The 13,054-nt window shown below is 36.9% G+C and overlaps 1 pseudogene; it reads left to right on the top strand.

Annotated features, from left to right (window-relative positions):
- Positions 1–2,749: 2,749 nt before the first annotated feature.
- Positions 2,750–9,175, top strand: LOC140520537 (peptidyl-prolyl cis-trans isomerase FKBP3 pseudogene; annotated as a pseudogene).
- Positions 9,176–13,054: the final 3,879 nt, after the last annotated feature.

Raw genomic sequence — 13,054 nt, 5'->3', positions numbered from 1 at the left:
CATATCAAGGAAATCTGTGGTTAGGATGTTTGAAACAGAGACAACATATATGTTTAAGTTCCTATTATGAGTGCAGGATTTGAGGAGAGAAATTTTGTGAGGTATATACCAAACTTATTGAAGAAAGAAGGGGAGACCCAAAGCTATAGAAATACATACCAGTGACCAGTATTTTGATCAATCAATAATGTTAAGCTCCTACAATCTACCAGAAATTCTATTATATACTAGAGACACATAAAAAAGAAATAAAACTTATATGTCCATGTGTATGTGCATATATTTGCATATATATACATATATGTGTATGCATGCATTTGTATATACATGTACATGTGTATGAATATATGTACACATACATATGTGTATGTGTTTACATATATATATATATATGTAGATGTGCAAATGCAAAGTAGATGTAAAATAAATGCTAGCAGATTTCAAGGATAGAGGTTATTCTAGCTGAGAGATCAAAGACGACCTCTAGGAGGATGTAGAACCTGGGTTGTGTTTTGAAGGACACAAGGCTTTCTAATCATTAAGGCTGACATCACTTCAGGCATAGGGTACAGACTATGGGAAGCAAGGGAGGTAGTAAATGCAATTTGATTAACAGAAAACAGTAAGTTGGCTAGGTTGACTGAACCATATAATGCAGAAAACAATATATAATCAACCTAGAAGAGCAATGTGGAGCCAGACTGTGAAGGATTAAAACCACTGAAGAGGAGCTTGTGTTTCATTCCATAGAAAGTAGTGAGCCACTGCAGTTTCTTGATTAAGATAGTGGGTTACTAGTCAGATTTATGTTTTAGGACTACCCACTTGGAAGGGGCAGAGTCAAGGTGACAGAGTAAAAGTGGAGATTCATTTGAGCTTTTTCCAAAATCCCTCTGAAAACCTGTGAAAAATGAATCCTAAAAAATTCTAAAGCTGCAAAACCCACAAAATGACAGAGTGAAACAAATTTCCAGCCCAAGACAGCCTGGAAAGTCAACAGGAAATGTCTGTTACACCACTTGGGGAAAGGAACACAGTGAAGCATGGGCCACACTGACACAGATAAGCCCCAGCAAATCTGGAGCAGGACTCAGAGGACTGAATCACGGGCAGCTGTGGTGGTTTCCAGTCTTCTCAACCCACAAATACCAAAGACAACTTACAAGGTCAGTAGGAAAGGTCTGTGGGACCTGGGTGAGAGAGATGCCTGGTCTGGCCCCAACCTCAGCATGGTATCTGCAGCAGAGGCTCCAACTGCTTCTGGAACTCTTGGTCCACAGATGGTGGGGGGAATCAAGCGGCTCTTCAAAGGGAGATGTCTTTGATGGTACTGAGACAAGATTCTCTTGCTTTGGTCTGCTTTATTCTGAGTCACAGTCCTGAGTGGCAGTCCTGGCAGGAGGAGGAGAGCTGGTATAGCAAAACTTGTGGAAGTGGTGGAAAGGAAATTCTCCTCATGGTTCCAAGTGCTTGGGGTCACTCTAAGACCAGAGCACAGGCCGAGAGAGGAGTAAACACCTCTCCTTTGACCATACTACCTTGGTGTAACTTAAAACTTACAGGTCCTGAGAAATGTCCCAGAAAACAGCTGCAGAAATCCCCTAAAGTTTGGGACATTACACCCTCTGCACTGGAAGCAGAGCTATACCTTAAGAAAAAGTTAAATAGTCAAGTAGTGAGCTGAGAAAATGGCCAAAAGGTGGAAAAAATCCCCCCAAAACACAGACTACTAGAATATCCCCTTGAAAACTGTGAACAATTGGTTGAAGAAGGGAAATATTGGATACAGGGAGACCAATAAAGTGGCTATTGCAATAATTCAAATGATTGATCATAAAGGCATGGATGAGAGAGGTTGTTATGTGCATGTAATCTAGGGGGTACATGAGGGAAATGATATGATGTGAAGCTGGATGGGCAAGTACCCAGGCACAAGCTTTTCCCAGACAACTTGGAGGCTATGATGGACTGATGGGGATGTTATGGATGAATTGAGTTGAATGTTTACAGTTACTTGAATAAGATATCAAAGAAAGAAGATAGATATAAGTCACGTATATTTTTGAATGTTTTTATCTCACATTTTTTTTTCTTTTTTGTGTAAAAGAAGACATGAGCTAGCTGACGGTGTCAATAAACATTTATTAAGTATCTATTATGGGCTAGGTCCTATGCTAATAGCTGACCATTAATAGGATGATTAATTAGATGAATTGGAACTGGATTAAATGACCAGACTCAATGATTAAATAGTCATTAAATAGTCATTACAAGATGTAAACAGGGAAGCTGAACTTGAGTAGACTGTTCTAGGGAACTGTCCTCAGTTCTCTATCATGTCACATTGTTAATGGTAACTTTTTTAATAGCTTGGATGGCAGATTTTTCAGATTTGCAGATGATATAAAGTTGAGAGGGATATCTGAAACCCAGGAAGACAGAGATAGGAAAATAAAAGGATCTTGACAGACTAAATCACTCTTATGTATTATTACAAGGTTGATCTTATTGTAAAAAAGTGAACTTGATGAAGATAAATATAAAATTTCATATTTGGGCTAAAATATCAACTTTGTAATTATAATACTATCAAATAGTATTATGTCAGGGGAAAATATCTGAATATTCTTCAATGAACTTTTCTCAATAAGAGTAAATAGTATGATTTAGCAGGTAAGAAGCAAATGCAGTCCATGTCTTTACTTAGAGAGACATATTGACAAATGAAGATCAATGAGTACAGCCAAGGATGCAGTGTACAAAGATCTTAAAAAGAAAAGAACCTGACAGTGACATTTCATCAGGTGAGGGTGCAGGGATACTAGATATCATCAGAAGATGTTATGCTATTTTGCAGAAAAGCAAATAGTTCCAGAATCATAACTGTAAACAACCCAGATTCAAAGACAAATTTAGTTTGGATGTAAAATATGGACTTGGTGGCAATTAGGACTATCCTAGAGTGGAACAAGATGGGTTCCAATAATAATATTAAATGGTAGATTCTCTTCTACTGGAGAAACTCCAGGGGAGATCAGATGACCTCTAGTGGAGACTTTTTTATAAAGTTGTTGTTGTGTTTCTTTTGTTCTGGAAGAGTACCATGACATCAAAATGATGACGTGACTTGAACTTGACTTTGATTTGAGTGAGGCAGGGCTCTGCAAGGTCACAATCTTGCTTTCTTCTCTAGAGTCATGTGGGTCCAGAAGCCTTATATTTATCAGAATGATTGGAGATGGCCCAGGATGTAATATGAGGCCCTGACCCTTTTAGGCTAAAGTCTTATCATATTCTCAGTTTGAATAAGATACAGGCATTCAATGAATAGGCTTCCTTAAGTAGCTATTCAAGGGATGGCCCCTTTAATAAAAAAAAGACTCCAACTGGGAGGGAAAGACCCTTGGGGTTCCTTGGTTAAGAGAGAAACAGTTAGTATTTAGTATTTAAAATATGAAAGACCAATTTCCTCTCAGCTCTGCTCTAGCTCCTCCTCTTCTTTCCCATCCTTCCTGCTCAACCCCTTCCTATTCCAAGTGATTAGAGTCATGTGACTCGGGCTTCCATGTGACTTAAGGAGGTCACATGGGCCTATTAATGAATGGGAAAGATCTTCCCTTTTAAATTAACATTACACAGTGATCAGTGGATTCTTTCGATTTCTATTTTACTCTCTACTTCTAGAATTTCACCCTCTACTTCAGAGCAGTTTTCCTTGATACTTTCTTGAAAGATGACATCAATCTTTTTTTGATCATGATTTTTAGGCAGTCCAATAATTTTTAAATTATCTCTGCTGGATTCATTTTCCAGGTCAGATTTTTTTTTCCAATAAGATGCTTCACATTATGTTTTTTTTTTTATTCTCTTGGCTTTGTTTTATAATTTCTTGATTTTTCATAAAGTCATTAGCTTCCATTTGCTTAATTTTAATTTTTTTTGAGTTTCAAGACAATTTTATTAATGCCCTTTTGTTGAAATTTAGTTGTAATATTGAAAACATCAATTTTTTGATAGTAACAATTATTGGTATACTGTGTATTTGGTCATCATTGGGGATGGGCTTACTGTTTTTTTTAAGATTTAATGGTAGGCAGTGTGACTGAGTGTAGTTTCAATGTGTAATTCCTATTACTGAGAAGGCTAAGAATGACCAAGCAGATCTTTTGAGCTCGGAGGTTTTGAGTTGCAGTGGGGCTTAATCAATTGGATGTCTGCAGTATTTTCATCTTTAAATCTTGGAGTAGCCCTTGCAAATCCAACCTGGAAGAGCTAGGAAGACCCAGTCTAAAAAATACAGCATGGTATTGTGGTAAGAATGGAATGTATCAAGAGACCAGGGTTCAAAATCCTGACATTAAGATTTCCTGGAAACTGTGACCATGAATAGGCCTCACTTAACTTATTGTTAAAATGGAGATATGAATAAAGGTACTATCTTCTTTGTGGGATTATTGTGAAAAAATAACAATTTTAAAGGTTATAAAATGTTAGTAGTTATAGGGCCACTCTGAGCCAATCAATATTAAATTCTATGCCAAGAGACAGATTCATTTTTTAAATACAATTTCACCACAGTCATGCTGAATAGAAGAATTAAAATGGATGGAGCCATTATGATTTTTAAGGAACTATTTTCTTTAGTGAGCTTTTGCACTTCTTTTCCCATTTGGGTTAGTCTGATTTTAAAGCCGTTTTTTTCTTCACCATTTTTTGAGAGGAGGTTTCCTTTAGAAAGTTGCTGGCTTGATTTTTCATGATTTTGTTGCATCACTCTCATTTACTTCCCAATTTTTCCTCTACTTCTCTTATTTGATTTTCACAATCTTTGTTGAAATCTTCCATGGCCACAGACTAATTCATATTCTTCTTAGAGGTTTTGGATGCAGGAGCTTTGACTTTGTTTTCTTTTTCTGGTTATATGTTTTCAACTTCCTTGTCAACAACTATGAAAGAAAATACCCTCTTTACTCAGAAAGTAAGAATCTATAGTCTGTTTCTTTTTTCCCTATTTGCTCATTTCCCCAGTCAATTTCTTGACTTTTGAGCTCTTTGTTAAATAGAGGGCTTCAGAAGCAGCCTTTGCTTTAGCAGGAGCTGCCACAACCCTGGGAATGGGGACACGGCTGGGGCTGGGCCACATTCTCTCTCAGCCAGATGAGAGACCCTTCTCTCTGACCTTTGAAGCTGTCTTTGGTGTTTCTGGGTTGAGAACTGTGGAAACCACATCCTCCAGTGATTCAGTCCCCTATGACCTGCTCCAGTTTCTTCACACCAGCATGGCCCATGCTGAACAGTGCTCTACTCCCAGTCCGTTGTAATAAACTTTTCCTTTCCACCTTCCAGATTGTCTTGGACTGGAAATTTGTTTCAGTCTGTCGTTTTGCCATTTTTTCTGCTCTAGAATTTGTTTAGATTCATTTTTTTGCTGGTTTTGTGAGGGATTTGGAAGGAGAAATCCAGTAGGTCCCTTCATGTACAGTGCCATCTTGGCTCTGCCCCCCTTAAAATTCCATTTTCAAGAAGTCTTTTCTGATCTTCTTCAGAGCTAGCCTCTTCTATCTATTTATTATCTCCAACTTATCCTCTATTCATCTTGTTTGTACATCACTATTTTCATGTTTTCTCCATGAGTAGACTGTGAGTTCCATGAGGGCAGAGTCTTTACAAAAGTAATCTTTTTTTCTTAGCTCTAGTGCTTATAACACACTGCCAAATATTTAACCAACATTAAATAAGTGCTATTGACTGACTGCTATGACCCATTAGTAAGGAAAGCCATTGACAACTTTCTGTATCCTGCTCTGCCAACTGCCCTCACCTAGAATGATTTAAAGCTTCACATGCTAAAAATCCACCAAAATCTTGACCAAATGACAAAGCTCTCTTTAGATTCCTCAATCAGATTCTCATAGCATCAATTCTGAAGGCTCTTTATGAACACTTCCTGCCCAATATTCCTTTCTTTGATTCCCTTCTCTCTACTCACACAATGTATTCTAGAGTTCAAAATCTCATCCCTTTTCACCTGGATAATTAGAGCAAACTCCTTTGTGCCACCCTCCCACCTGACTACTGTCTGTCACCTCTCCAATTTGCCATTTGCCCAGCAGCCAATTGGATGGTACTAAGGAAAAAATCAAACTGGCCAGTACTCTGCTCAAGTGGTTTCTCTGGCTTCCTACTGCTGCTAGGACAGAGGATCTTAAACTTGGAGCCAAGAATTCTCTTTCTTGCTAGTTTTTACTATTCTGAAAACTGTATTTCAAGATTTCATTGAAGTATTATATATTTTATTTTAAGCCTTTCAAACTGTGATTTTTAAAAGGGGTCCATAGAGTTTAATGGACTTCCAAAATGGTCCATAACACAGAAAGTGTTACAAAGCCCTGGCTTTATGGCGAAGTCCAAATCTTCTCTTTGACATTAAAAACCCTATAATCTTGGTTTCATCTATGTTTCCTCATTTAATATTCCTCACCTTTGCACAACCTTTTATCCAGTCAGCCTGCGTGAGAGTTGGCCCAGGAAATGGAGTCCCCAGTGTAAAAGTTTCCCAGTGAAGAAGTTAAGAAAGTAATTGACTTATCTCAGGCCTAGAAATAATCAGTTATTAGCAATTAGAGCAGTAGCAAAGGAGATAATTGATAAAAGCTTTCTGTAAGAAGAGGCAATGAAGCAGAGCATGGGAGAAAGTAGAGGTTTTCCAAAAGGTGAAGGAAAGAAAGAGGATTTCAGCAGTAGAGAAAAGGCAGGACCAATATCCTGAGGCAAGATCTAGCAAGCTTTGGAGACAGAAGAGAAACTTGCGCAGGAATAAGAAGTGTTCAAGGGGAAGTCTGGTATAATCAACCAAGAAAATAATATTACAATCAGGTTGGAATGAGCTCTACTTATCAGGCAAAGGAGTTGACATTGAATCCTACATTCCTGAAGCCACAGATATGTTGAAGGATCTAGGGAAGGGTCAATATGGTTAGACTAAATTTAGGGGATGAGAATGCCAATTGAGAATGGTAGGGAAATTTCTTAGAGGAGGAGAAAGTCAGGATTCAGGATGACAAAGGAGAAAAGGAGGCTTCTAGGGGAAGCAAAGAAGAGAAGGGAAGCAATGACTACTTTGCTGAGTCTAATATCAGAGGGATCCCAAAGTACTTCCAAATTGACAGATGCATGCAATATAATAGAGTGATGGAAACAGATCGGGGTGAGGAACCTGATGCCTCAAAGACACATGTAGTTTTCTAGGTCCTTGGGGTGTAGTCTTTTGACTAAGTCCACGTTTTACAGAACAGATCCTTTCATTAAGGGGATTTGTTCTATGAAGTTTGGATTCAGTCAAAGGGCTGCACCCAATGGCCTAAAGGACCACATTTTGCCTCGAGGCCACAGGTTGCCCACTTCTAAGTTAGGTTGTCCTTTCCTAGAGACTATGTAGGAGGAGAGACTTGTGTTTAAAGATCACAGACACCATTCTATAATGAATGTGATGGACCAATAAAAATGCTGGGAGCTGTCAAAAAAAATGTTTATAATGCCAGATGTGTTTCTCCTTTGGCACATAAGCCTGGAGAAAACTCTGAAAATACAAACAAGTCCAAAGGGAAGGAAAGAAAAAAAAGCAAGTAGGGAACAAACATTAATTTGAAGGTTCTGATTTTATACCTGTGAGCTTGTTCAGTTTCTCCCTGGAATGCAAAAAAAAAAAAAAATAAGTTGTAACATGCAGTTTTCAGACATCCAGCTCTCTCTCTGTCTCTCTCATAAAACTTTAAGGTTCATAAAGTATTTCCTAGCACTAGTATTATTTCACTTGATTCTCACTACAATACTGAAAGATAGGTATTACCCCCATTTTACAAATAGGGCAATTGAGATAAACTGAGGTTAAATGATTTCCCCATACTAGATTTGAATTATGTTGTTCCTAACTTGATGTCCAGTGCTCAATATATTTCATCAATTGGTTTCCCATAATGATTTAAGCTAGTATATGTGAATTTATTAGGCACGAACAATATTTCTGCTCCATGAAGGGGATTCCAAGACAAAAGTAAAAGAAAGGAACAGAAAACAAACCAATATATGCAAACAACCTTCACTTAATGAAATTACATTTATTAGGGATAGATCATGGAACACACTGACCTCAAAAAAATGAAGGGAAAAATCACAAATTCACTAATTTCTTTAGTAGCATGCCATTCTATCAGCAACCTATAAGCACCAAGCATAGTGCCATTCATGAGCAGAGTATTTTAAAGTCTCCATTGAATTAATGGATGATTAGACAAATGAATGAGGATTTTCATCTCTGACATCTCAATATTGAGTCTGTAAAGGTCTGGTTTGTGAAACAAAAGGAAAGGTAAATAAGCAGCATGAAAATTCCTAGAAGTATGGAAAGAAGGAAGATCAAGAGTAGAGACAGTATGTTTCTCTTGGGGATTGGATGGAGGGGATGGGCTCTGCTGTGGTCTGTGGGATCAGTCATTTGGAGGCAGTAGGGGGAAGGTGGTGGCTGCTGGACCACAGAGGGTATGGAGTGTGAAGCAACTGCTCACTGAGGCGCTCCTCTTGAAGGACATTATCAAATTTCTTCAGGACAATGGTTTAGATTCGTTTCTTGTGGAACATAAATTACTAGGAAACATAAAAAATGTGACCAAAACAGCAAACAAGGATCATTTAGTCACAGCCTACAACCACCTTTTTGAAAGTAAGCATTTCAAAAGTACTGAAAGTGTTGCCAAAGTGACAGAGCAGGTGAAAAGTGTGAAACTTGATGAAGAGAAATCCACAGAAGTCAAGCCTGAAGAGACTTTGGTCCACCATAATATACAAAACCTATTCTTAAGAAGGGAGATAAAACTAACTTTGCAAAAAAAGATGTTATTCATTGTAGATACACAGGAACATTACATGATAGCACTATATTTGATACTAATATTCAAACTAGTGCAAAGAAGAAAAAGAGTGCTAAGCCTCTAAGTTTTAAAGTTGTAGTGGGTAAAGGTATCACAGGATGAGATAATTCTTAACAATGAATAAAGGAGAAAAGGCTCACCTAGAGATTGAACCTGAATGGGCTTATGGCAAGAAAGGACAGCCAGATGGGAAAATTTCACCCAGTGTAAAACTCTATTTTGAAGCTGACTTAGTGAACATTGATTGAAGTAATAAATGTTTTGCTGACCAAACCTCATGCTTCAGGAGCTATTTCTACAAATCTGTAGCCTTGTCTCTACTTGAAGAACAAGTGACACTATTCTTGGGGGTGGGGAAAACAGAAAGTTCATTTCATACATCCCTCAAGTTGAGCACGTATTCGCGAGGCTATGTATAAGGCTGGTTGGGATTGGGTTTTCTATTATTTAATAACCATCTTGTAAACATAAAATCCTGAGTAAAAATACATTAGCACAACAAAATATGAAAGAGTAGAGACAGTATGCACCCAAAAGAGTTTTCCATTTATATCGGAGAGGTTAATCAAGAAATAGTGACATTTTTATGAGATTTAAAGGTCATTGATAACCTGATAAGTTGGAGCCATTCTGGAAAGGGTGATCACATTTTCTCAACTTGTCAGAAATCCCATTATTTGAGGGGTATTTTAGCAAAACAACTGGAAGCTGTTTATCCTGGAGAAAAGCCTTAAATGTCTCTCTCTGGGTATATTTGTGAGGACATGAAACTAACATGCAAAAAGCTTAAGGGAGACCGTGTAAAGTGTGCAACTACATATCTTTTTGACATGATCAAAGGTCAAAATTAGGTTCAGAACTTATAATTCAAATTTATGTTTTTGAAGGAAAAAAAAGATATGTACACAAATAAATATATACCTAGGTGGAGGTAAAGAGGTAGATAAGTAGGTAGCTAGATAGACATACAGATAGATGAGAGATGGAGGCTATACTGACATAGATGGATAGTTATATAAATACACATATAGGATAGATACATAGATAGGTCACCTTGTGAGATATTCAAGGACAAATATTACTAACTAACCCTTGGAGGAGAAAGCTGAGCTGCCTAAAATGAAAGTAATATAATTGCAATTTCTCAGTCAGTATTAGAGTCAGTATTCAAAAAGAAAGTCCTGATCTGATCCTAAATATATGTCTTACAATTACATACTAACTACTCTTCCTCATCAGATCAAGCTGCAGGGGATTCCAGAATCCTCTCAGTTACCTGGAAATTCCATGAAGGCAGAAACTAGCTTTCATCTTGTCTGTATTTCCTGAGTTTCACTCACAATATTTGGCACATTCTGGATGCCCAATATGCACCTACTGGATTGCATTGTTGATTTCAATGAGCTGCAAAAGGACTAGATTTCTGAGAATAGATTAAATATATCCTGAGGGCTTTGCTGTTCATCAGCATATTTATGGAAAAGCCGGATCCCCACAGGTGAGGAATAATACAGAGGAGATTTATGAAGAAAATAATGGTGGGTTTTATGACGGTGTGGAGCGTTGAAAAGAGGTAATAGATTTGTAGTTACAGGACTTACTTTAAATTAAATACAATTCAACAAATTATTAATTCAGGCATGTCAGTTACTTTTAGTATGATATTGGGCAAAACAAAAATCCCTTGGCTTCAGTTTCTTTGTCTAAAAAAATGAGGTGGTGGTATATTAGATGAAGTTTTAAATCTCTTCCCCCTCTAAACCTCCAATCCAATGGCTTGTGAGAGATTTTTGTGAGAGTTAATATTTCTGTGGAATATTAAGTGACCTGGGACTATGGTACAAAGCAGAGAAATTTGAGGAAGAAATAAATACTTGGCTAGAAGAATTCTACAACAACCATCAGGAAAATCTGGAAATAGCATGGTAACTCGTCTATAATTTCTCCCAGTGTCGCTGGCTGTTAGCCCTCTATGCTGATGAAGTCAGTCATTTGGAGCTCCTGAATGTCCTAGGAGGGCAAGCAGCAGTGTGGGAGGCACATTCCTTTGTATTAAACTTGGTGGAATTGCTGATTTCTTTTAATTGGGAAAAATGTTCATCGAATTTATTTCCTTTCATAAATGAGTAACAAGACTTGAGTTCTTTTCATCTTGGGTTTCAAACGCCTTCAGAAGTTGGAGTCGTCCAAAATAAAAATCCATACAGAAAGAGATCTTTGGAACATAGGAATTCCAGGAAATTTTCTCCCTTTTCCTGGAACTTCTCGTCATATTCCTTGACTTTCCCTCTGTCTGGTGTGGGAAAACAATGTCTTTCAGAATTCCAGTAGTGGTGTCTGTATTCAAAAATTAAGATAGTTGAACACATAAATACCATGCTCTCTGAGTTTGGTGCTATCCTTTACTTTTTCTCCACCTACTCACCTTCATGGTTGCACCATAAGAACTGAAATGGAATATGAAAAATTATAGAACCCTAAAACCCTAGAAGCATTTAGTGGTTGTGGGATAAATAATCTCAAAGGAATTAAGGTCTCATTTCTACAGTCGAATATTTGTGAAGTTTGTAAAAGTGAGTAATGCATAGAAGATTAGAAGAAAGAAAGCAGAAAACTGTGGGAAATGTTCATCAAGTTTCTCTGATAGTCATCATTTTTTTTTAAGTATTTAAAAAACTGAGTCAAATTTATAAGAATATGAGTCAGTCACAAATTAATAAATGTTTAAATGCTATGAATAGGCATTTTCAGAAGAAGAAATCAAAACTATCTACAGTCATAAGAAAGACTCTAAATCACTATTAGAGAAACTCAAATTGAAACCATTTTGAGATACCACCTCCCACCTATCAGACTGACTAACATGGCAGAAAAGAAAAAGTGATAAATATTAGAGGGAATGTGGAAAAATTTACACACTAATAGTGAAGTTGTGAGATGATCCCACTGTTCTGGAGAATGATTTGGAAATAAAGGGCAATGAAACTGCTTAATCCCCCAAAGAGGGAAGGACCAATTTGTATAAATATATTTACAGCAGATCATTCTGTGATGGAGAGGAACTGGAAATCAATAGGATGCCCATCGATTGTGGAATGGCTGAATAAGTTGTGGTACATATTTGTGGTAGAATATTGATTTTCTAGAAGAAATGTCTAGCGGAACAACATTAGAAAATCCTGGAAAGACACAGGCTGATGCAAAGTGAAATAAACAGGACCAGGAAGACTCTGTAAACATTAATAGTAGTATTGTATGATAGAATTGGGAATCACTAGATATTTTCATCAGTACAATTATTCAAGCCAATCCAGAAGGACTCATGATGAAAAATACTATCCACCTTCAGAGAAATAACTGATATTTTTAATATGGCCTGAAATAATCTATTCTGCATTTTCATTGTTTCATTTTTTGAGTGGTTTTATAAAAAATTACTAATATGGAAATGTTTTACATGATTGTGATCTATAACCTATGTTGGATTATCTACTATGGATTTAGGTTCTTTTCATATTCTCAGCAATACAATGACCAAAGACAGTTCTGAAGAACTTGTGGTGAAAAATGTTTTCCACTTCCAGAGAAAGAAGTGATGAAATCTGAATGCAGATTAAAATATTTTATATTATTTCCTTTATTTTTTTCCTGTTTTCTTTTCCACCATGACAAATATAAATTTTCCTTCATTGCACATTTACAATCTGTATGTTTACCTTCTCAATTAGGAGAGAAGGGAGAGAGGGAGGATAATAATTTTGAATTCAAACAAAAAAAATTATACATGTAATTGAAAAGAATGTGATTTTGTGTGTGTGTGTGTGTGTGTGTGTGTGTTTTGAATTGAGAAGATTTAAGGACACCCATTGTAAAGTAAGATGATGTAAGTTAGGAAGGAACCCAAATGAATTTGAAGAAGACTAAAGATAATGGTCGAAAAGTATGTATGTTCTTTATCCTAAAAATAATGAAGCTCTTGATGTTGCAAATCTGACAGACAATTGAGAAGGCCCAATAACGACAATTCTGGTGTATGCAAAATAGAGAGACTTCTTAATGGCACTGGGTAAATTCTTATCCCTCTCCAATCTTTTCGTAACATCAGTGGGTAGAGGTAGAGTTGGATC

The sequence above is a fragment of the Notamacropus eugenii genome, chromosome 1 (assembly GCF_028372415.1).
Source record: "Notamacropus eugenii isolate mMacEug1 chromosome 1, mMacEug1.pri_v2, whole genome shotgun sequence".
Classification (NCBI taxonomy): domain Eukaryota; kingdom Metazoa; phylum Chordata; class Mammalia; order Diprotodontia; family Macropodidae; genus Notamacropus; species Notamacropus eugenii.
This window is presented reverse-complemented; position numbering and strand designations above follow the sequence as displayed.